The following is a 23,605-nucleotide window of genomic DNA, read 5'->3' as shown; positions in this document are numbered from 1 at the left end:
AATAATAAAAAATTAGAATATCAGCAATAAATGTAATAATGACAAAAACTCCAGATGACATCTTGCCAATACAGAGATTAAGTTCTTTATGGGACAAAGGCCTCATTTTCCCATCTTTCCCACAATTTAGATTTTCTTCTTGCTTCACTCCTTAGGATGCTTTGTATGAGCGAGTTGCTGCTGTTTCTCACTCGGATTACCAGACTGGACATTGTTTGCCTAACAATGATTTTTAAATTGTCCAGGTGGTTTTCTATGAACATCTGTGTGGCTGAGTGGTAGCGGGGAGTGTTTGTGAGGCGTCTCAGAATGTCATTGTGCACAACAGTGATGCGTCTCATGGTCTCTCGGGTATAGTTCGTCCAGAGGGAACGCCCATAGATACACACTGTAGCAGTACGAGCGGAAGAGCAGCAGTTTCACGTCTCGGTGACAGAAGGCAAACCTCCTTGCAATCATGTTGCCAGCTGCACATAGTTTACAACGCCTCTGTTCAATGTCTGCCGTATCTTTTAGGTCGTCGGTGATAATGTGACCCAAATACGGAAATTCGTGCACAAATTCCAGCCGATGGTTTCCGAGGAAAATTTGAGGTTCTGCAATATGCTTAAACGATCTCGGGAGCAGTGACATGCACTGGGTCTTGGTTTCGTTGTAGATTATATCAAATTCCTCTGCATAATGGCGGCAGGTGTCGATGAGTCGTTGGAGACCTTGCACTGATGGGGAAATCAGAACCATATCGTCGGCGTAACAGAGGTTGTTTATAGTTGTTTCATTGACGGTGCATCCGATTGGGAGCGAGTTCAATTTGACATTCAAGGCATCTGTGTACGTATTAAACAGGTATGGAGAGAGAATGCCCCCTTGCCGAAGCCCGTTTAGGGAGCCGAAGGTGTAAGATAATACGTTACCCCATTTGACACAGAATTGCTGTGTGGAAAACGAGCAATGTAAAATGCCAATTAGATACAGGGGTGTGCCCCTTTTATGCAGCTTCAAGAAGAGCTTCAGGTAGTTTACTCTGTCAAATGCTTTTCTCACATCTACAAAACAAAGGAAAACAGGAGAGGCTGATGATAGGTAGTAGTTCAGCAATTCTTTCAGTATGTAGATGCAGGTGCCGGTTGAGTGGTTTGCTTTAAACCCGAACTGGTTGTCAGTGGTGTGTAGAAAGGGGAGAAGTCTCACTAAAAGAACAGACTCAAGTATCTTCGATGCGATTGTTGTGATTGCAAACGGCCGGTAGTTGCCAGGGTCAGCTGCGTCCTTTAGCTTGTTTTTTATTAATGGGTATCAACGTGAAACAAGAGTAGGGAAGTCTGGAAGAAACCGTGGTGGAATTATGCTGAACGCATTGAAAAGGGCAGATAGCAAAATGTAAATTAATCGGATGGCAGAATTTGAAGGCCTCTGCAGGAAGACCATCACAGCCGGGCGATTTATTATTAGGTAGGCTGTTTAGGGCATCGCTGATGTTACCTGGCGTAATACGGTCTGCAAAATGAAATTGAATGTTGTCAGTAAGGAGGTTATCTACATCCCTTCGGGAATCTTGATCATTTATGCAATTCAGGATATTGTTGAAGTGATCGCCCCACATTCTTGCAATAGCTTCGTTTCCGACTGCTTCCTCTACTCTCTGTGATAGCTTTTTAGTTTTGGGATTTAAGGACTGGATATCTTTCCAAAGACGAGGATAATCACCATGTGGCGGGATCACAAAAACAAGTAACCTCCCCACATAAACTTAACCTGTCTGGCTATCAAACCCACCCTCAATCACACTTTCCACTTAACACTAAAAAACACAGCAGGACAATTGCCCCAATACCTACATACAGAACAAAAAACACAAACAGGTACTCACCGCTGGCTTCTGATAGCTACCTAGACTAGGCTGTGCTGTCGTCCAACTGGTATTAGGCTATAGGCTAGCCACACAACCACCGCCGCGACAACAAACACAAATCAACCACCCGGGACCCACAACCCCACAAAAACTCAATAACCCAACGACTAAATGCAGATGAACACCAACCGCCTGAAAAAACACGACAACACACGACTTACAGCAGTACAACAACCCGCCAAAACCAACCCTGCCCCAACCACCACTAACAGACACCGAAAATGCACCACCAACCTTCTTAACCTCCCCACAACCAGACAGACACAAGCACAACAACTTCACAACCCCAAAATCTATCAAATAACACCCAAACAACGAAACACCCAAGGATAACCGCTGACAAAACCGACACTGACTTGACCAGACACCTCACTGTTTACAACTCTCGTAACAGACTTCCATTGACTACCTACGAGTGCCACAAACAGACATGCTTCCGACCGCCATCTAACCACTCCCATTCATTCTTCCACCAATCTCTCTCTCTCTCTCTCTCACACACCTTTTGGAGATGTTGTCAAATATAAACTAAAATTACTCCTCCATATTACCTCCCCCATTACATTTGACAACATCTCCTTACACTCACAACATCCACACTAAATTGCCTTTCGCAACACCCAAGGATGCTCAGATGCAGGTCCCTGGATCTTGTTTGAGGACCATCATACACTCTTTCAGTTACATCGCCATTCACTTCTTCCAAACCACTTTCTTTCAAACTCCCATTATCTCCCTTACTACCATCCTCCCAAATTCCATTCACTACTTCACCGATGTCTTCCAACTCTGGTTCCAACATCTCCCCTATTTCGGCCACCAAACCACTCAGTTCATCCATACTTCTGTCAAACTCCTGCCAAAGACTTATTCCATACCTATCAACTACCTCCTCACTACTCAGTTTTCCTTCTCACTGAAGTCTTACTTGTCCCTGTCAACTCAACCCACATACACTACAAGTATCATTCAATTCCAGTCCCCCAAAGTCATCCGTAGCACACGCTTTATCAACCGTTTGCACCCTACCACCAACCCTTTACCATGCCGTTCACGCTTTTCCCTTCCACTTCCTCTCTCCACACTCTTCTGTTTTCTTCCATACTCAACCAACACCAACTGTCCTATCTCCCAGACCAATTTGTTCACCAACAGTCGGCTCATACTTATTCACCCTCAACCACTCACTCATCGCATTCTCGCCCGAACATAGTGTGGTACTTTCCCTCCACTTACTGGAGCTGGTTATGGTGTGCCCTAACCTCATCCAGTCCCCCACCTACTCGCAATTTCCCCAAAACATAACTCAATCCACTCGGTCCCCACTTCCAAAATCTCAAAAGGCCCTTCAAATTTCTCCCTTACTTTATTCACATTCATTCTTCCCATCTCAACCACCTCTTTCAACACCTTACCCCAATCTTAAAACTCTCAAACCTTTCACTCGCTTTCTTCCACAAATCCCGATCACCTTCTGACAGACCCAACCGCGGTCTGACAATCCTTTCAAAATTCAACACATATTTACAAGGAGGTACATACCTATACTCTTCTGCAGTGGGGCATTAAATATACCCCAACCTGCACGTCCTACATACATATTCCAATCCTTGTCGCTCTTACTCATCATTCGCAAATCTCGTCATCGTCCTAACAGTCCCTTTCAGCCAACCCATTCGCACTGGGCATATACGGAGTAGAATCACATGCACAATACCACCCATTCCTTCAACATTTCTTCAAATTCCCATCCCACAAAACTCAGGTCCATTATCACTCAACATTTTGCCGGCTTACACACACACATGGGCAACATCACTTGACCCACCATTCGTGCAACAGTTTCACTTCCTCTTATCTGATGGGAACCACATAAGCAAATTTACTCATGTGATCCACCATCACAATCATCCCCACGTGTCCTCTCGCAGTCCTGGGCAAAGAAACACAATCAATCACAAGCATTTCAAACGGCTCTTTCATCTGCAATCGCAACACAGGTGGACTTGTATGCACACTCTGATACTTTCCCCTCTGACAGTCTTCACACGTGACAGCCACATCCACACAAATCTTACTCAACCCAGGAGCATACAATCTCTCTCTCATGCATTCCCACAACTTATTTTTTCCCATATGTCCCAAACCGATCATGCACCAACAACACATACTCACAGCTGACTCAACAGAAAACACTGGCACATACATTCCTTGTCATACACCCCTTCCTGATGCAAAAAGTACACTATGTTTTGCCACACCACAAAACGTTTAGCAACCCTCTTATATACATCCAACTCACATGGCCAGTCTTCCACACGCACTCCTCCCAAAACACATTGTCGCAACACACTTATCTCCAGGCACTTATTTGCATTTCCTCAATCTCTTCCTCACTCAACAGATCATTCTCACTCCTAGCAATATCAATCATACCCACAAAGTTTGCTACAAACACATTACCATCTGAATCCTAGCTACTTGCCTGCCCCCCTTTCTAAGAATTCCATTTCCTACATCTACGTCTATATCGTTGGGGATCCTCAAAAAATCTATCCCATAATAAAAAACAAGATGGCATATCATTTTCTCCTATAACTATAAAGTTATGCATTACCTCAAGATCTCCCAACCTAACCTTTAACCGTACCTCTTCCCATACTAAAAACACTTCCTTGTCCAAATAACCCATGTATTCTCACTTGTAGACTGCCTTTTCACTTCCCAATCACATCTCTCAAGTTCACTCACCACTGACCCACTCACCAAGGAAACTTGTGCCCCTGTGTCAACCAAACTACAATACTCACTATCATTTACTTGGACCAAACGTCACCATTTTCCCTCGAGTCCCATGCATACACACATTCACTACCACGTTCACCTGGTTATCCACATCACAATCCTCCTCATCACATTCATCCTCAGCTAACTCCCCATTTCCACAATTCTGACTCAGATCCCCTTCACAGTCCCTTTTTGTAACCAACCAATTACAACCACGTTCCCCGCACTGAATCATCAAAACCCCACGTTCATTACCAGTACTCACCCTTCCTCGATATTCAACCGGTCTGTCCCATCCAAAATACAACAACACTTTTATTCCAAACAACTCAGCTACTGCTGACAACAATTCATACAACACTTCTCCCTGCCCACCTTGTTCCTCCGCACATGCCACTTCCTTCTGCACATCACTCATCAACTTCACTCGCAACTCATTCACACTACCGGGTACCTCTTCAACAGACCCTTACCTTCCAAGTTTTTCAATGCTGAAAACAAACATTCACACATTCTGTCATTCCCACTTCAACCTCTCTTTTACAACCAACCCCTCAGGTACCATATTCGGATCCCAGTCACTTTTCACAACACCACTGTCCTTACCATGCATCCTAGACATCGTATCAGCAATCACATTTTTACTCCCCGGCACATATTCTAAGCTAAAATCAAACTCACTCAAATCCTCAATTGTCCTCGCAATCTAGCATTCACACTTTCCTTCTTGATCATATAAACTAACGGCCGATGATCTGTCCTTATGACAAATTTTACCCCATACAAAGACACTTTCAACGCTTTCACACAAAACCTTATTGCCGCAAGCTCCTTCTCAACCACCGAATACTTAAGCTCTGCTTTATTAAAAGCTTTACTCACATACGCAATCACTCTCAATTGTCCCTCCCCATTCACCTCTTGCATCTGCACCAAGCATCCTCCCATACTAAAACTTACTAGCATCAGCATACAACTCAAGGCCTACTGGCATCCTCACTGATAGTCCGGAAAAGCCAAGGTGACGTCCCTAGCAGCCTCCTCTTTCAATCTCTCAAATGCTCCCACCATTCGCTCATCCCACTCAGCTTAGTACAACTTTTTCTTCCCGGTCCATTCAGTCAACGGCTTCCCTATACCCGAACAATCCCTAACGAACTTCCTCCCGAACTCAATCAAACCCAAAAAACCCTTTAACTCCCGCACGGTCCGGGACGTGGAAACTCCTTTACTTTTTCCACAAACTTTTCACTCTTCCTTACACCACTCGCACTCACCTTATGACCAAGAAAACAAATTCCACTTCCCCAGCCAACCACGTACACTTCTCCAGCTTCACTTTCACTCCAACCTCTTCCAACCGTTCTAACACCTTCTCAAGCAGTTCCACATTCTCCTCAACAGTCTCACTTGCAATCAAAACGTCATCTATAAACACAGTCACCTTCCTTCTATCAAAACCAGCCAAACTACATTCATCGCCCTCTGGAAGGCAGCAGGCGCATTAGCCAATCCAAAGCTTAACCTCTTGAAATTGATAGTGGCAGCTACCACTCGAAAAAGCCGTAAACATGCCTGCTCCCTTCCTCAAGAGGCATCTGGTAATAGCCCCTTACCAAATCCAATTTTGTGAACACTCTCATCTCATGCATCTTATACACACAATCAGACACCACATTCATCGGGAATCGCTCCTTCACAGTCACTTCATTCACCTTCCTGTAATCCACACACATCCTCAAACTCCCATCTGTCTTGCGTACTGGGACTATGGGACTATTCCAAGCACTCTCGCTCCTCTCGATCACTCCCACTCTCTCAAGTTCCTCACACTGTTCCTCAATCTCTCGGCAATAGGGCGCAGAAAAGTGTCGGGACGCTGATATATGGGGGTATCGTCATTCAAAAACTATCTTGAACTCTGGGAGCTTAGATCCCCTGAAATCCTCATCACCCCGACTCAACGCACCCCGCCTATCCCACAACATCTGCAGCTCAACCGCTCCCTCTCGTCATCACCAACATTTTCATCCACCCATTCTTCTCTCAAACTCATATACTTCCACTCATCACTTTCTTCATGCTACCTGTCATCACCTGCCGCACCAACATATCTTTCGTCGTCCACATCCACCAACGTATACAACAACACAATCACCTTCACGTATACCCGCACTCGCTTTTTCCTAACACTCGGCAATGAGGCCACAAAAACCCGAGGATTCTTCCATATCCAAAATCCTGTCATACACATGCACACTCGCTCTTACCAACTTGTTCGCATCCACACCCTCAACCACATATGCACACTTGTCACCTTTGACAATCCCAAGACTATCGGGCCACGCAACTTTCACACTAACAACTTCTCCAACTTCTCGCAGCACTTTTACACTCTCTTTTGCAACCAACGGCACTCCCTTCCATATTTTACTGCTTACTCCTCCATCCCCATCCAAGTACAACTCTCCATGTACATTCACCTTCCTATGCAACTCAATCATATTCCTGCTCGGATGGACCACCATCCCACATTCTCAGGAACCTGTATCCTAACAACATATCATACTTACACTCCTTCCCTCGATCACACAAAAGTCACCTTCATCCATCACTACCCTTCTTGATTTCTACATTTTCACGCAACATTCCCACCACAGGCATACCCAACAAATTTCCTATTCCTCGTACCTCCCCTTTACATTTCCTAATTTCACACACTCACTCCGCAACTTGTCACATCCATTCTTAAAAAGAACACTGACACTGCACCCAGTATCAATCAAAGCAACCAAACACACCCCTTTGCACCTCACTTTTACACTCATAACATTCATGAGCTCTTCCTCCAAACCCTTTTTCATGCAACAATCCTTCACGCACATGCATCACTCTTACTGACCGCACACCAGAGGACCCACCCAACTGAATCCCCTTTGTACCTAGTTTCCCAAACTCCCAACCGACTCATCCTCTTTCGCCTACACACACTCGCCACATGACCTTCCATTCCACATTCAACACATTTTGCCCGCTGTTCCTTACACAGCCTAGCATAATGCCCATTCTTCCCGCATTACCGCAAACCTCAGTCACACGAGTACCTCGACATCCACTTGCTATATGCCCTACTTGCCCACACCTGTAACACTTAACATCCCTATCTTCTTACACTCGCTCACCAAATGCCCTGTTTGCCCACACCCGAAGCAAGCTCCCAACGCCCACCGACATTCATTCTTCCTGTGCCCTAGCTTTCCACATCTGTAACATTGCTGCTCTCGTTCACGACTAACCGACCCTAATCTTCCAACGCTTGCACTCCGATCTCTCTTAGGGCTAAACCATACTTACGTTACTGGCTCTAACGCTCCTATCAACCATTCGCTCTGCCATTCGCCTTGGCCCTTCTAAAACTGCCTCCCTATAGCTCTTAAACTCTGGTATAACATCAGCCACTTCAGTCCTAATACTAACACTTCTACTCTCTTTCATACACCTATCCAACTCATAATCCTCTACTATTTCCAAAATGTCGTTCCACGACAACCTTTCATTCGTCCATCGCATTTTCTCCTTACGTTTCAGATTTACAAAACTCATACACACTCTCAGGCACAGTCGCCAACAACTTCTTCCCACTAACTCTTTACACTCATTTATCCCTTCGTCCCCAAACTTTTTCTGGCCAATGTTTCCAACCTGCACACATACATCGACAACGACTCACCAACATTCATTCTTGCCTCATCAAAACCATGTTTTCTCCTGTATCTAACACTACTCCTTATCCTCTTCGCCTGTTCCACAATCCTGGCTTTCACACTCTCATACGGCACATTCCCTACACTCATCATTACCTCATACATATTCAACAAAAATCCCGTCAAAAAGCCACCCAACTCTCTTGCCAGACTCTTATTATCCCCATACTTTGCCTCACAATACCTCTCATATTCCTTAAAAAAATCCCCTATGTCCTACTACCATATACCTCGTATTGTGCACATCTAGGTATCTCTCTCATATATACAGCCTTTCGTACTTCCCGCTCACTCTCACTTTCGATACTACCATTCTGATCCCTCTTAACCTCGTCCGAATATAGGGAATCAACTTCCATACTAACATCCATGCTCCTCATTACGCTCTTCTTACCCTTCTTTCTACCCACCTGTTTCCACTCACCGCTATCCAAATCACTCTCAGCACTTTCCCCAATGTATTCAGTCCTAGTCTCATCCTGTCCGTCATCCTTCCTAAACCTTCTTTCCCTTAATCGTCTTCTTTTCCTCAGCCCCCTTCTTATTCTTGTCCTCAGGTTTATCCTTATCCTGTCTCTTTCCCTTCTTTCCTTTACCTATCACAAACAAGTCACCTTTCGTCATTCGTAGTTTCATCCCCTCGCTCTTCCACTGTCTTTACCACTTCTGACCTATCACAAGACCTAGTAGGCCTACCCCCTACAGCTCCCTCTCCCATGAACCCCTTCATCATCTCCTGCACTGCATTCATCATCCCTAAGAATTTTTCATCCATTTTCTCAACCATTCTTTCTTCTGCTCCTTTCACTTCTTCTTTCATTTCCACTTTTGCACTCCTTAGCATTCCTCTCATTTCCTCTAACTCGCTCTTCAGCTCCTCACACTCTACCCTCAACCTCTCATTATCCACTTCTAATTGTCCTCTTACTTCCCTCTCCAACCTCAACTCCTCCTTCAGCCTCTCCACCTCACTCTTCAGTCTTCATCTCAAACTTTCTCACCACTCATACACACTAGCCTAGACCAATTGTCCTGCAGCTGCCACACCAACAGTCCCTGTCCGGGCGCCAAAAAAATAATGTGGCGGGATCACAAAAACAAGTAACCTCCCCACATAAACTTAACCTGTCTGGCTATCAAACCCACCCTCAATCACACTTTCCACTTAACACTAAAAAACACAGCAGGACCAATTGCCCCATACCTACATACAGAACAAAAAAACACAAACAGGTACTCCACCGCTGGCTTCTGATAGCTACCTAGGACTAGGCTGTTGCTGTCGTCCAACTGGATATAGGCTATAGGCTAGCCAACACACAACCACCGCCGACAACCAAAACACAAATCAACCACCCGGGACCCACAACCCCACAAAAACTCAATAACCCAACGACTAAATGCAGATGAACACCAACCGCCTGAAAAAACACGACAACCACACGACTTACAGCAGTACAACAACCCGCCAAAACCAACCCTGCCCCAACCACCACTAACAGACACCGAAAATGCACCACCAACCTTCTTAACCTCCCCACAACCAGACAGACACAAGCACAACAACTTCACAACCCCAAAATCTATCAAATAACACCCAAACAACGAAACACCCAAGGATAACCGCTGACAAAACCGACACTGACTTGACCAGACACCTCACTGTTTACAACTCTCGTAACAGACTTCCATTGACTACCTACAGAGTGCCACAACAGACATGCTTCCGACCGCCATCTAACCACTCCCATTCATTCTTCCACCAATCTCTCTCTCTCTCTCTCACACAACCTTTGGAGATGTTGTCAAATATAAACTAAAATTACTCCTCCATAACCAGATTCTAAGTTTCTAGACATTGCATCGGCTCTTAGTTGTTTTTCATTTAACCAGCAGTGCTTAAGAGCAAGTTTGAACTGCGCTCTTGCCTGTCTCATTAGTAATGCAGTGTGCCCTTCCCTGGGGCTACCATTTTGCCTTCACGTAAAAAACATTTCTCGTGAGTATGTATACAGATCTTTAACCAAGTCATTCCATCCAGGTATATTACGAGAATTACCTTGACGAAATCTGTAGGCAATCCTGCCCAAAGCAAGTATAGCGGAGATTATGTTCGAATAGAATTCATTCAGATCCCTCTTGTGGTGGTCATTTCTACAATTTGTGTTAGTACAAAGTAAGGCGTCTGCCGGTTGAACTATTGACCGCAGCCTGGTTTCCGTGGTCGCCCTAAAGTATCTGGTTTTCTGTTGGTTTTTAAAATCCCAGTTTACCGCTGGTGGGAGATCAGTTAGGGGGTTCATGGTAGGGAGGGATGGGGTACTGAATGACACCTGTAATGGGATGTGATCGTAGCCCGTTGCAAGATCATAGCGAATATTGCAGGTCATAATAGAATCATGAAGTTATGGAGATGTGATGCAGTGGTCCAGCCAGGAAGTTGTAATAGCGTCCGCTCTATTATGTACATATGAATAAGAGGAGGGAGGGAGGAGCATTACATCGCTAATTTGGAGAGCATGATTTTGACAGAAGCGAGTAAGTTCATTTTAAAATTGTTTTGTGGGGTGAGAATTAAGGTCCCCGATTATACAAATATGATCAGCAGGAGAATCATGAATAATACTGTGTAACTCCCCTAGGATCATGCAGTAGTGATCAAAATTATTGTTATTTTCCCATGGCATATAAACATTAATAATTAGGATATTAGAGCTCCCTACTGTCACTTGAAGCCCCAGTAATCTGTCACACCTGTAGGTCATCACCTTTATCGTATTGTCTAACGATTTGTGCCACAGGAAAGAAAGGCCTCCTTTCGGGCGACCGGCTATGATTTGATCTGTAACTGGCATCGATGAAGTCAAGAAGGTTCTGAAGTCTTCATGAATTGAATCGCAGATGGCAAGGTCATGTGGCCAGAGGAGCGTTTCTTGCAATGCAATGATGCCTTTGAAGTTTTTGCAGAACATGTTTAGGAGAGGAATATTCCGCTTGAGGCCAAAAATATTCCAAGAGATTATGTTTAATGTATCCATGGCTACTCACAAAGATGGGAGATGAATGCGCTGATCATTTGGGTGGATGGGGGGTTAGCCAGGGGGAGTGGGCAGTCACTCGCCGTGGGGGGTTGACTGGCACTTGCGGTGGAAATGACCCTGGTTGGGGTGTCAGTAAGTTCCCCTGGGGGGGGTTGATCCCGGATTAGTTTGTATCTTGAAACTAATATATTAGGACCGAAATTCTCGCCTTTAAGAACGTCGAGGTGTTGAAATAGGTAGGTAATCCTGTAAGCCACTTTCTGTTTAATCCTGCATGGGAGTTCGTGAGATGAGTGGGTCAGAGCCAGTGAGAAACTTGACTCTCTCCACTGTGGCATCTAACGTCACCGATGAGCGCAGATTGTGAATTACTACGTGACATCTCTTCTCAGGTGTCGGGCGAGGTGAAACATGAATGGTTCTCACCTTGCTGTAGCAGTGCCATTGCCAGCAGCGATGTGGCTAGTAGTGTCTTGGCTACCAGTTGTGGCTACCAGTACTGCTGCCAGCAGTCTGACGCATCCCAGCCCTCTTCAAGGCCGAAACCTCTTATAGAGGAACTAATCTTGGTCTTGACAGGTGGGTCCGAGCCATGGCTTGGTCCCTGTTCTCCCCCTGTGCAACTGCCATGGCAAGGAGACACTCCCCTTCATTGACCGTGGACGTACATCCTCCTTAGATGGTTGTACATTCGGAAATGCTTGCGAACGAGAGACTGACACGGTCCTTGTCCCTCGAGCATAGCGCCCTTTGGAGCAGAGGCTGGGGAACAAATCTTGGTTCGAGCTCCATAAGCCTTTGAGACCTTGGTTCCCAGAGACAGTGTCTTGGTTCCCACTTCTAAAGAAGCGGGAGAACCAGCAAGAGGTTTTCCCTGTGCTTGGCTATCGTAGCATCTACTTCTCATTTGTTAAGAGAGATGGAATCCACCAGGGTCCGTTCGTTAAAACCAATACCGACTTCAGATGAAGGGACCTTGTAACTCTAGAGGACAGCATCTCGTCTCTTGAGAATTAGGTTTGACCACAGGTTAGCTGTCTGGTGCCCGGTAGGAAAGCCCTACCTCCAGATTGGCACAGTCTCCCGAAAGCTGAGCCTTCCCCCAGGACTAAGTCTCCAGAAGAAGCAGCAAGTCTAGACACTGTGAAGGACCACAAGTCTAGCCAGGAGACAGCCTGAAGAGCTGCCATTGCGGTAGCCTCCAGTGTTGCTGCTTCCTGTTGAGGGAGAGAAAGTCTCTCACTCATCAGGTGTTTCAGCGACAGACCGGGACCCAGGTAATCCGGGTCCAGGTTTACCTGGTTGTCGGTAGAGGCTTCTCCGAGGGCGTTGCTAGCAAGGCTGGTAGCAGGACTGGTGCTGATAGCAAAACTGGTACTGGTAGCAGGACTGGTAGCAGTGCTGGCAATAGCAGTGCCTCTGCTGCTGGCTCCCTGTCTGCTCGATTGTGCGCCAAGCTTATGCCTCTGGCAGGTAGAGGGGGAAGAAGTAGCTTGTCCTAATGATTGGACATACAGGCAGTCCCGCCTTACGACGGGGGTTCCGCTCTTGAGGTGCGTCGTAAGGCGAAAATCGTCATAAGCCGGAAAATTGTCAAAAATCCTCAGAAAACCTTACTTTTAATGCTTTAAGTGTATTAAAAACTATGTAAACTACATTTTTATTGCATTTTTCATCAAAAAAAACCTTCAAATATTTATTATTTTGCATTTTTGCCGTCAGATTGGCATAGTAAGCGCTGTAACCCTGGAACATGCATTGTAAACCTGGAAATAATTTCTGGTGAATATAATTGAAAAGTGTCGTAACCTCAGAACGTCGTAAGCCAAACACATCGTAAGCCGGGGACTGCCTGTAAGTGAATTCTCTTGTCCAGGGACAAGGTCATTCACCTGTTGCACTACACCTTCGGCCAGGTCTGACCACAGCAGCCCCATCAAGGCCTTGGGTTCCCTCTTGGGTACCCCAAAAAGCTTCGAGACAATTGGAGCGTTCCCTCAACAGGGGTGGCCGTGGTCGTTTCCCCTAGATCGTCATGCTGACATATCAGTGCTACAATCTCTGCAAAAGTCCTCTGAATCTCAGGGTTGTCTGAGTCTCTGGGTAGAGGACCTTCGAGTACTTTTAGAGACTGGTCTTCCCGATCAACTCTCCCATGAGGGAGAACCTCACCAGATCCCTTAGATCCTTCCTCAATGATGTGGGTGTATGTCTGGTGGGGTCCTAAAACCCCTCCAGGGACATAGGCCCCTCGAGGTTGAATTCAGAGGAGAGGACTCCAAAGGATTCCTACTATTTGCCTTGCCCCTCCCGATGTAGGCCCGAGGAGGTAAAGGGAATAGGAGAGGAGGATTGGATGTTCTCAATCCTTCTAGTAGCCCTGCTGCTGGAGGAGTGAGCCACACCCTTGCACCAATGGTGACGGGGTGTGGGTCTAGGAGAACGCAACTGCCTGAATGAGAGGCTTTCCCCAAGGAGAATGCAGTGATTCTTGCCACGCTGTAGCAGCGCCGGTAGCAGGACTGGTAACAGTGCTGGTGGGAGCAGCGCCTCTGCAAGCAGCAGTGCTGCTAGCCAAGACGTGGCTCCCTACCAAGCGAGTCCATGCATCGTCCTCACAATGCACCCCAGCCCTCTTCGATGTCGAAAACTCATGCGAAGAGGGCTGTACAGGGAACCTCCTCTTAGTTTCTCCAGGTGCCTTATTCTGAAGAACAACGACATCGATCCTGGCTCCTGTAGAAGAACTAAGCTTGGTCTTTACGGGTGGGTCTGAGTCATAACTCAGTCCCTACTCTCGCCTCGTGCCACTGCCATGGAGAGGAGAGAACTCCCTTTCCTTGACTGTAGATGTACATCCTCCATAGGTGGTCGTACATTCAGAGATTCTCACGAATGAGACTCCAACATGGTCCCTGTCTCTCGAGCAGCACCCTTGGGAGCAGAGGCTGGAGAACGAATCTTGGTTCGAGCTCCAAAGGCTCCCAAGACCCTGATCCCTGGGGACAACATCTCAGTCCCTACTTCCAAAGAAGCAGGAAGGCCAGCAAGAGAGCCAACTGCTTCCTCCCCAAAAGGGAGGAGGCAGACACTTAGAAGTCTTGAAACGAGACTTCTTTGGGGGCGGAGAAGCTATCTTCCTCTTTATATGCTGTGAAGCTTTTGAAGGGGGAGGTTAGGAGGTGGTAGGTGATGATGATGATGAAGAGGACAAAGATGAAGCTGAAGATGACAACACTTTCTTGGATTATTCTTCTTCACCTTCCTCTTCGACAGATTTCACAGTAGAGTTGTCAGGGCCCCCCAAGGGGCAGCAAACGACTCATCAGGTCCAGGAGCTGGTAAATGGGCAGGTCCAGGGACTGGAGTAGGAGCAGGTAAAGGAACAGATGCAGGAACAAGCAGAAATGTCTGGAGGCCTGGGGACAGGTAGAGGTGCTACATCAAAATCAGGAAGGGGAGGCAATGCAGGGACAGGAGCTAGCAAGTGATAGTCTGTAGGTATGGTCTGGTCCCCATACTACCGTAGACGATACAGTCGTCAGGTGACGAGACCAGACCAGGTGTGCTGCTGGCACCTCTCTTGAGGTGTAACAGCAAGCCTGGATTGATAGCCATTCCCAAAGAAGTCTGCGTTAGTTCTAAGTCTGACACCTCACCTGCGAGAGTAAAAAGTTCAGATATTAATAAAGGGGGCCACCCCTTGTTCCAGCGTATACCTTTGAAGCGTGGGGAGGCCCCTAAAGGAGCGATCCCAAGGTCTGAAACTACAGCCCCCACTTCTTTTTCCCTCTCCAACTCGTTGGAAGGGGCAGATGATGATGAAGCGCAGCGAGTATGGGACGGTTGCCAGGAGAGAGGTAAATACAAAGGAAAAGGTGAGGTTAGTACCTCGGCAAACTTCCCCCACTGTATCATAGATCAAATGGAACATTCCGCACAAAATTTTTTTTTTACACTAACGCCCCCGCCATGATGGGCAAAGGGCGTGAAGAACGATCTATCGAGGCACGGAAATTGCCACACCTCCTACCCTCTACCTGGGGCAGCGCCCAGGGGGAGGCGACACAAGCTGTTGCAATTCATGGGTTTGCATGATTCAGTACGTATATCACAAACACATTATCACAAAAACAATCATAAGTTATAAAGAAATAAGAAAGAAAAATCCCACCAGGATTGAAAGAAAACGGCAGTAAACAGTCGGGCAGAGAGTGGGGGAGAACACGTCTATCAGCAGTGATGGCCGAAAGAAAATAAGAATGTTTACGTCCCGTTGGAGGGACTACCAACGACCGGACCGGTAGTTAACTACCGAACCGCCTTGTTAAAGAATTCAGCGGCTGTGTCCAGGCTACGCCTTCAGTAATTCCTATAGTAAAGGACCGATTCTTTGTATATCGCATAGGAACAAATTAGTTTCACATGTATGCCTAGACCTACTACCATAAGCAAGATAGTAAATATGAAAGATGCCTTTCTCGTTGAAGTCTATCTCAGATATTTTTACAATAACAACCTACTACTGTTTCAGGGGTTGTTCTTTGACAGCTGCAACAATCATACAGGGTGTTACACTGTGGTAGAGAAAAAAAAGTTGGTTTGTATGAATTAATATTTGATTCTTTCTATATACGTATTATTTTGTTGCTGTTAGGTTGATTAGGTTAAACAATTTTTAAACTATAGATTTAGGATTTGTTTGATCATTGTTTTTATATTTATGTTGAGCTTGTGGGGGAGAGAAATTTTGTAATTGATGGTTGACTTTCTTTTCTTTTTCATTCCATTTTGGTAGCTGGGAATGAGTAGAGCTGAGGCTCTCCTTCAGCTACCCTCCACGGTGGTAGCTGAGAGAGACTTTTGCCATTTGGTTGTGGTTCCTCAGCGGTGCTGAGGGAGGTCAACAATTCCAGGCTACGCACCTACGAGTAGCTGGAAATAACGATTCAGGAATTGCAAAAGAACAACCAGTGGCTCTCTGCAGAAGGTGCTACTGACACGAGGAAAATCAAAAGTTCAAGCAGTATCGCTGCAATATTAGGATTAAGGAATTAAGTTTAGATTTGTAGGTGGCCGGTTAAAATTAGGTTAGGCTTAGTTAAAGGATAAGATAATATTAAGTTGTGAACTGTCATATTAAAGAATGAATTAGGTTAAGGAAAATCCTAAGTTTAATTCACTGACCCTTCAAATCTGTTCCCATTAGTATCCTGTTCCATTTGTTTAACTTGATAAGCCCTTTTGGTGCCCAACGTGGGGCCAGAGTGGGTACACAATTGGAGATTATGGCAGAGGGAGCAGGCTTGGAAGGTGTTGGGTTGGGTGAAGGGGAGCAAGGTCTGAACTAGAAGATCGATAGGCTGATGTCCCTGGTAATTAATATTCAGGAACAGTTGGTCACAACCCGTGAAAGGGAAAGCAGGCTATTTGTAAGAATGGAGGCAATGGATAGGAAAGTGTGTGAAATGGCAAAGAAACTGGCTGAAGTGGCTAAGATTGAGGCTGGTGTTAGGCAGGGAAGTGGGAACGCTGAGGTAAAAGGTGAAAAGGACAAAATCCCCAAGACGGGGAAGTTATATAAAAGTAAGGACAGTATGAGTGAGGTGTATGGAAGTGACAGTAAAGACAGTAATAAGGAAAAAAAAGAGGGTAAGGAGAAGAAAATGTAAATTGGGGAGATAAACAATTCGTGTTAGTGGAACATAAGAGAAAGGCCTTAAAAGAGGTGTAGAAAGAGTAAGGGTACGTTTACAGCGTTTTTTGCACAGTACACAAGATGGGTTGTTTAATTTTGAGGGATTTGAGAAGTTTGGTAGAGAGAATGAGGATGTAATTGATTTTGAAGGATTTGAGTGGTATGCGGAAGGAGTGAACTTGGTGAGTACAAGGAATGTGTACGAGGATATGCAAGAGTTGGGTGAATTGGAAGCAACGCCAAGTTGTGAAGAAGATGGTACATATAGTGTGTGCAAGTTCCCTTTGACTGAAAGTGTTGGATTGAATTTGGGAGTGAGTGTGAATGAGAAGGAGTCAGAAGTACTGGAAAGTTTAAATGGAAAAATTTTGGATAGCTTGAGGTAAAGTGTGGCAAAAATGAGAGTATGGAAGAGATGATAGCACCCATGTCGAGTGCTGGCGAAGTTGAAGCCGACGTAAGTCTCCAGAGTTTGGTGTAAGTGGTTTGGAACCAAAGCTAGATATGTCAGATGTGGTTGGAGAAGAAGTCAGTGAACATGAGGTAATGTATGAGAGACCATGGACCCGAAGTCAAGGTCCAATTCCAGAGTACAGTGGGATAGTTAAAAAGGGAGTTTAGAGAAAAAAAAGGAAATGAGATTTCCTTTATTTTAGTCAGGGGGATGTAGTAGAAAAAAAAAAATTTGGTTTGTATAAATTAATATTTGATTCTTTCTATGTATTATTTTGTTGTTGTTAGGTTGATTAGGTTAAGCAATTTTTAAACTATAGATTTAGGATTTGTTATTATCATTGTTTTTATGTTAATGTTGTGTTTGTGGGTAAGAGAAATTTTTTAATTAATGGTTGTCTTTCTTTTCTTTTTCATTCCAGTTTGGTAGATGGGATGGGAATGAGTAGAGCTGAGGCTCTCCTTCACGGTGGTAGCTGAGAGAGACTTTTGCATGTTGATTGTGGTTCCTCAGTGGCGCTGAGGGTGGTCAACGATTCCAGGCTATGTACCTATGAGTATAGCTGGAAATAACGATTCAGGAATTGGAAAAGAGCAACCAGAGGCTCTTTGCAGAAGGTGCTGCTGACACAAGGAAAATCAAAAGTTCAAGCAGTATCGTTGCAATATGTATCAGGATTAAGGAATTAAGTTTACATTTGTAAATGGTCGGGTAAAATAAAGCTAGGCTTAGCAAGAGAATAAGATTAAGTTGTGAACTGTAATATTAAGGAATAAATTTGGTTAAAGAAAATCTTAGTTTAATACAATGATCCTTCAAATCTGTTCCAATTAGCATCCTGTTTTCATTTGTGCAACTTGAAAAGTCCCACAAACATGAAGTATACTACAAATATTTTGAGGAATGAAAGAAAAAGTAATTTTGAGCCAAAAAATGTTCTATAAACATGCATTTTAAAGGTTTCAGTTATCAGTGAAGGGAATTTTAAATAATCATTATATTAGTACGGCTGTCACACAATGGAATTTGTAGCGAGAAGTCAGAGTAGCCTGAGATGTGAGGGGAGTGGTGGTGCCGTATAGGAGGAGGATGGAGGGATTAAACCAATGTGAATAAAGTATCTCCCAATACAATGTAGTATTACATACTTAGGTTTTGAGGAAAAAAAATGCATGCATCATTGAATCTGTTTCCCTCTTTATCAGTGGTATTTACTGGACACTGATAAAAGACAGAATAAGAAAGGTAAGCCTAACTGAATCTCCATCCATCAAAGGTAGGCTTGCTTATTCATTAGACACCTATCAAGGGTTTCAAGTGTATTTTCAAAAACCTCTCCTTCTTCATCTAAAGTATTCATGAGACCTAGTCATAGGCATAAGATCCTAGTCATGATTTCTGGTTCAACAATATCATGATGAGGTGCTCAGCAACATTTACACTACTGTATTGTCTTGCTCCTTGTGGTGATGCTTTGAGGCATTTCACTCCTAGGCCCATTTTCTAAACTTTGCCATTCTCTAAACAATTTGATTCATCTACATATGATTCTCTTTGGTATATTAAGCTTTCTTGATACTCTCTAACAAGAACTTACACCGAATGCAGTGCAATAATGCTCTCGCTGAAGCAGGGATGTTTTCTTTGACCGTTAATAACACATTGACATTCGATTCCTGCGCACATCACGACATAAAAAAAAACAATAGAACAAAACGCATGGTTCACACTGTTAAGGTTATAATTTTTTTTTCTTTGATAGCATTTTGTAAGTTTCCAATGTTTCCTGTATAATTTAACAAATGGAATTGTTCAACTACCTACAACTTAATACTGAAATGATAATATAAACTTTATGCAATACTACTAATGATGGGTGTCTCCTATCTACTTTGTAATGTATGTCAGTGGTTGTGATATAACGTTTTTTATCACATCAATTTTGCTAGATGGAACATAGTTCACACAATAATATAACATGATGTTCTAATGAAATTAGTGACTGTTTCTAATTTCATTACATAAGATTTATTCCACCTTCAAAAAGAAAAATGTATTAACATGGCATGAATCGTGAGTCAGGCAGGAGAACAAAAAATTATGAAACTGCCAATTCTAATTTGTGCGTGTGCATCAGAAAATTTATTAGGCATGAAAATATAGTGAGGACAGTTACATGGATACATCTTGATCTAACCTTCCCAACTTAATCTAGGAGACTGAGTCTTTACCTGGCACTGTGAGGGTGGGAGACTGACCCCCTTGCCACTCCAAAACTACCCAAACCTAGAGCACCAGAAAAGTTTGAGTAAAATACAGGATGCATCCTAATTCAACCTTAAGCACCACATTCTTATCTGGCTACCTAAGTGAAACAAGCTGACTAGATCCCACCAACTACCTAATCTGACCTAGAACACCATAAATCAATTTTCACCTTGCACACTGGCCCATGACTGGCAATGTTAATACTTCAATCCTTATTTCCCCAAACCATTGGGCCCACACATAGGCTAGTAGTATGCAGCCATCTGTTGTTCCATTCCCATTTGAGTAATTGGCTCTTTCAGCTAAGATTTGTACCTATTTGGTAAAACTGAAGTCTACTACCACGCCCCTCTGATTCAGTAATCATCAGTTAGATGCAAAATATGGGCACCACATTAGTACCAGCCCCTTGGGATAAACATAAAAGATGGTAAATAATTTTCACATAAACAAAAGATAAACATAAAGAAAATAAACAAAAGGCAGTAAATATTTTGGTAGGCGACTGGAGTGAACCAGGCTACAATAGCCTAGTAGGTAGCCTTCAGTTTTACCATAAAATATAGCAGTTGCGATCTCCTTCAATACCTCTTACACCCAAGGCAGTCATTGTTAAATTGAAGAAACTAGAGAGTAAAACTGCCAAAATAAATATTTCCATGCAAACTAGTATAGGTATTATAGTAGCTGAGGATTTACAGTTTTCATACACTTCAAAAGCATGTCACTTCCCCATGGCTAGTACCTAGGTACCTAGTACCTTAAATAGGTAGCTATCCTAATGAACTTGGAAAATCCCTTAAAGCCAATTAATGTTTTCTGAAAATGCTTAGACTTAGGGTGTTATTCCATTGCCCTCATTGTACCCCCCAATGCAAAGCACTTTAGAATTACCATATGGTAATACTATATTAGGTAGATCATTTAAAGTATGATATTACTTTAGGTAGCTAGCCTAGCTAAATCTAACTGTTTGACTAGGATTAGGCTACAGTAGGCCCTACAGTTATACTATATTACCGAAAGTTAGCTAGCTGCCTGCTTCTATAGTTGAACACATATACAGGTCATGACCTATTCTGATCTACAGCTATACACCACTGTAATCTACCGGCATTAACAGGCAAGTCTTAAGCTACAAAACTACTGGTCTCGTCAATATATATACCTACCTACCTACAGGGAGTTTAGCTTACCTGCCAAAGCCAGCGAAAAATGTACTTCGCTTAGAGCAAATTACAGGCAAGATGAAAGAATACAGACGCTGGACATCTTCTGGCTTAAATGACTCGCAAATCCAAGATGACACTCAAGAAGGTAAAGAGCAATGTTCGTGACCAGTTTGTCCACGTCAAGAGATAATGACAAGAAACAGCTGAGACAGATAGTAAACACACCAGATGGCGACGTTCACTACGACTACTAAACTTATCGTCAATCGTCATCAGCTGCTCCGAGTCGTTCTTAACCGAATTGAATGACAGAACTCCATATTATTCTATAATCAATTTTCCAAAATACTTTAGTTGATAAATGTTTAAGTAAAGAATTTTTAAAAAATTACTAATACTACGACCACTGCACCTCACCGTATCCTCGTTCGTCATTAGCTTCTCTGGAGGTCGTTCTTAGCCGAATTAAATCACAAAATTCATAATCGATTAATAATTTCAGAAAAGTACTTTTTTTGATGAATGCAGAAGTAGCAAATTTTAAAAATTACTGATACGTCACACTGACCGAGCTGTCTGGCAAGAGCATGACGTTTATTTCATAGTCGATGACTTGACGTATTAGAGCCTCATGATGCGTACGTTTATGTAATGTGGTACGTCAACAGAACTGCTCAGTTCGAGTAAACTTACTATGGTCTGGTTCTGTGACCAGACATCGTATCATCAGCTCTATACTCTTGAAACCGATAGTGAACTGCTGTTTAGCTTTAGGCCTTTAGCACCCTCCAAAGGGTAATATGAAAAAAAAAGAAAAAAAAACTACAACACATCGGGGCTGAGAGCTATAGTCTTACTAGGCATTATCTATGTATCGTCTCTGTCATTCTTGAAGAAAGGTATCTAAAAAATAGCTTAATAATGGAGGTTTCACTTGATTAAATTAGCTCTGTTTAACAACGCCATTTACTTCGACTTATACATGTTTATGCCTTTTGTACAATAAGTTTGAAATTCAGCTTGCTGGCACTATAAAAACAATTACAAGGTGCACTAATTAAATCTGCCATCCAGAGACTAATAAGTGGGTGCAGTAGCCATGGGCATTAGGTATTGAGTTTGAAATCTTCACAGCCTAAAATGAGTTTGCTCTCAGATCTGCTTGACAATGTAGCGCTCAAACAGTCAGTGGTTCAAGTTTTCTCTGTAGTATAAGTCCCAGTCAGGAAGTCTAAAAATAGTGGTTCGGTACCATCACTAGAAGCGATGTGACCAATTCAGAGATGGGTGTGTCCTATAGCTATGATGATTTAAAAAAAACATATTTTTACTCATAAGCATTAAGACCCATCTTTCTCGGTTTTACATGTCTGCCAATCATCGGGCATGTTATTTCTTGGGCCATATAGCTGCCCTCATTTGGGCAATTTAGGATTTTCGTGACTTAAGCATATCTTATTCGTCGTTAAAAGCTTTCACTCGAACTGTTCTCCTATTCTTTGGAAGTATTTAACTTGGCGCTCTTGGTTGTGTCTTGTTTTTCTTAAAAAAAGGTCTCTTTAATCCCACGATTTGAAGCAATTCGTGTAACTTTGATGTAGTATTTTCCTTCCTCTCAAGCTTCATCTTTAATGTATTTTGCTTAAGTTATTGTGCACTAGTAATTGTAAAATATTTTCCAAGTTGATAGGTGTCAAAATGTATTCAATGAACTTCTTCCCTGAACGATAGTAGACTTGATTTGAAGGCGTCTTGAATTTGGTTTATTTTTTTACTGCCACGCACCATAATTTTCTAAATATCTCAGCGCACTTTGTTTTGCCCTTATGGGGGTATTTCATAGCTCGACATCATTAAGTGGGAATGGCAGTTTTTTATTTTCAATTGTTTTTTGTTACAAAAACCCTATCAGCAGCTCTGTAAAGTCTGGTGTTGGTCTCAATTTGTTATAGTTTTACTCGGAAGGGAAGTAACTTAATTTTTTATTCATGTATTACATTAATTTACGCATGGTAATTAATTTTAGCTGTCTCTAGATATGCGTAACTACTGCTTACTCGATATTTCACTTAATCAAGTGTGATGTCCGTCATTATAGCACAACAATAGAAACATATTTGGTCTTCTTTATCAGATAGAGACAATAGAAGGATCAATAGAATTCCTTAGCTGTCCAAAGGATGGCTCCGGGTCAAGCACAACGTTTGTGAAGTGCAGCAAAAATATTCATCATGGTTCAGTTACTAAAAAGGCGCACGTTACATTTTCTAAAGCAAGAAATGTGGAAATGGACGTTTTATCTAAGGGATGCTTATTCGTTTTCAACCTCCTGCCTCTCAAAGCTTAGGTGTTGCGTTTTATAAAAGTTCTGTTGTTATTTTCTTTCTGTTTATTAATTATTGTGCTGATTTTGAATCGTGTCATGGTCTATTTCCGTCGTTCAAGTATATTTTTTGAAACCTTACTAGCTGCTTTTGTTTCCCAGTGTTCCCATCTCACAATTGGTTGT

General features: G+C 43.4%; 1 pseudogene; it reads right to left on the bottom strand.

Annotated features, from left to right (window-relative positions):
* LOC135210139 (inositol polyphosphate 5-phosphatase K-like) overlaps positions 1–21,631 on the bottom strand; it is a 141,998-nt pseudogene extending 120,367 nt beyond the window's left edge.
* Positions 21,632–23,605: the final 1,974 nt, after the last annotated feature.

This window comes from Macrobrachium nipponense, chromosome 39 (genome assembly GCF_015104395.2).
Source record: "Macrobrachium nipponense isolate FS-2020 chromosome 39, ASM1510439v2, whole genome shotgun sequence".
In the NCBI taxonomy this organism is placed as follows: domain Eukaryota; kingdom Metazoa; phylum Arthropoda; class Malacostraca; order Decapoda; family Palaemonidae; genus Macrobrachium; species Macrobrachium nipponense.
This window is presented reverse-complemented; position numbering and strand designations above follow the sequence as displayed.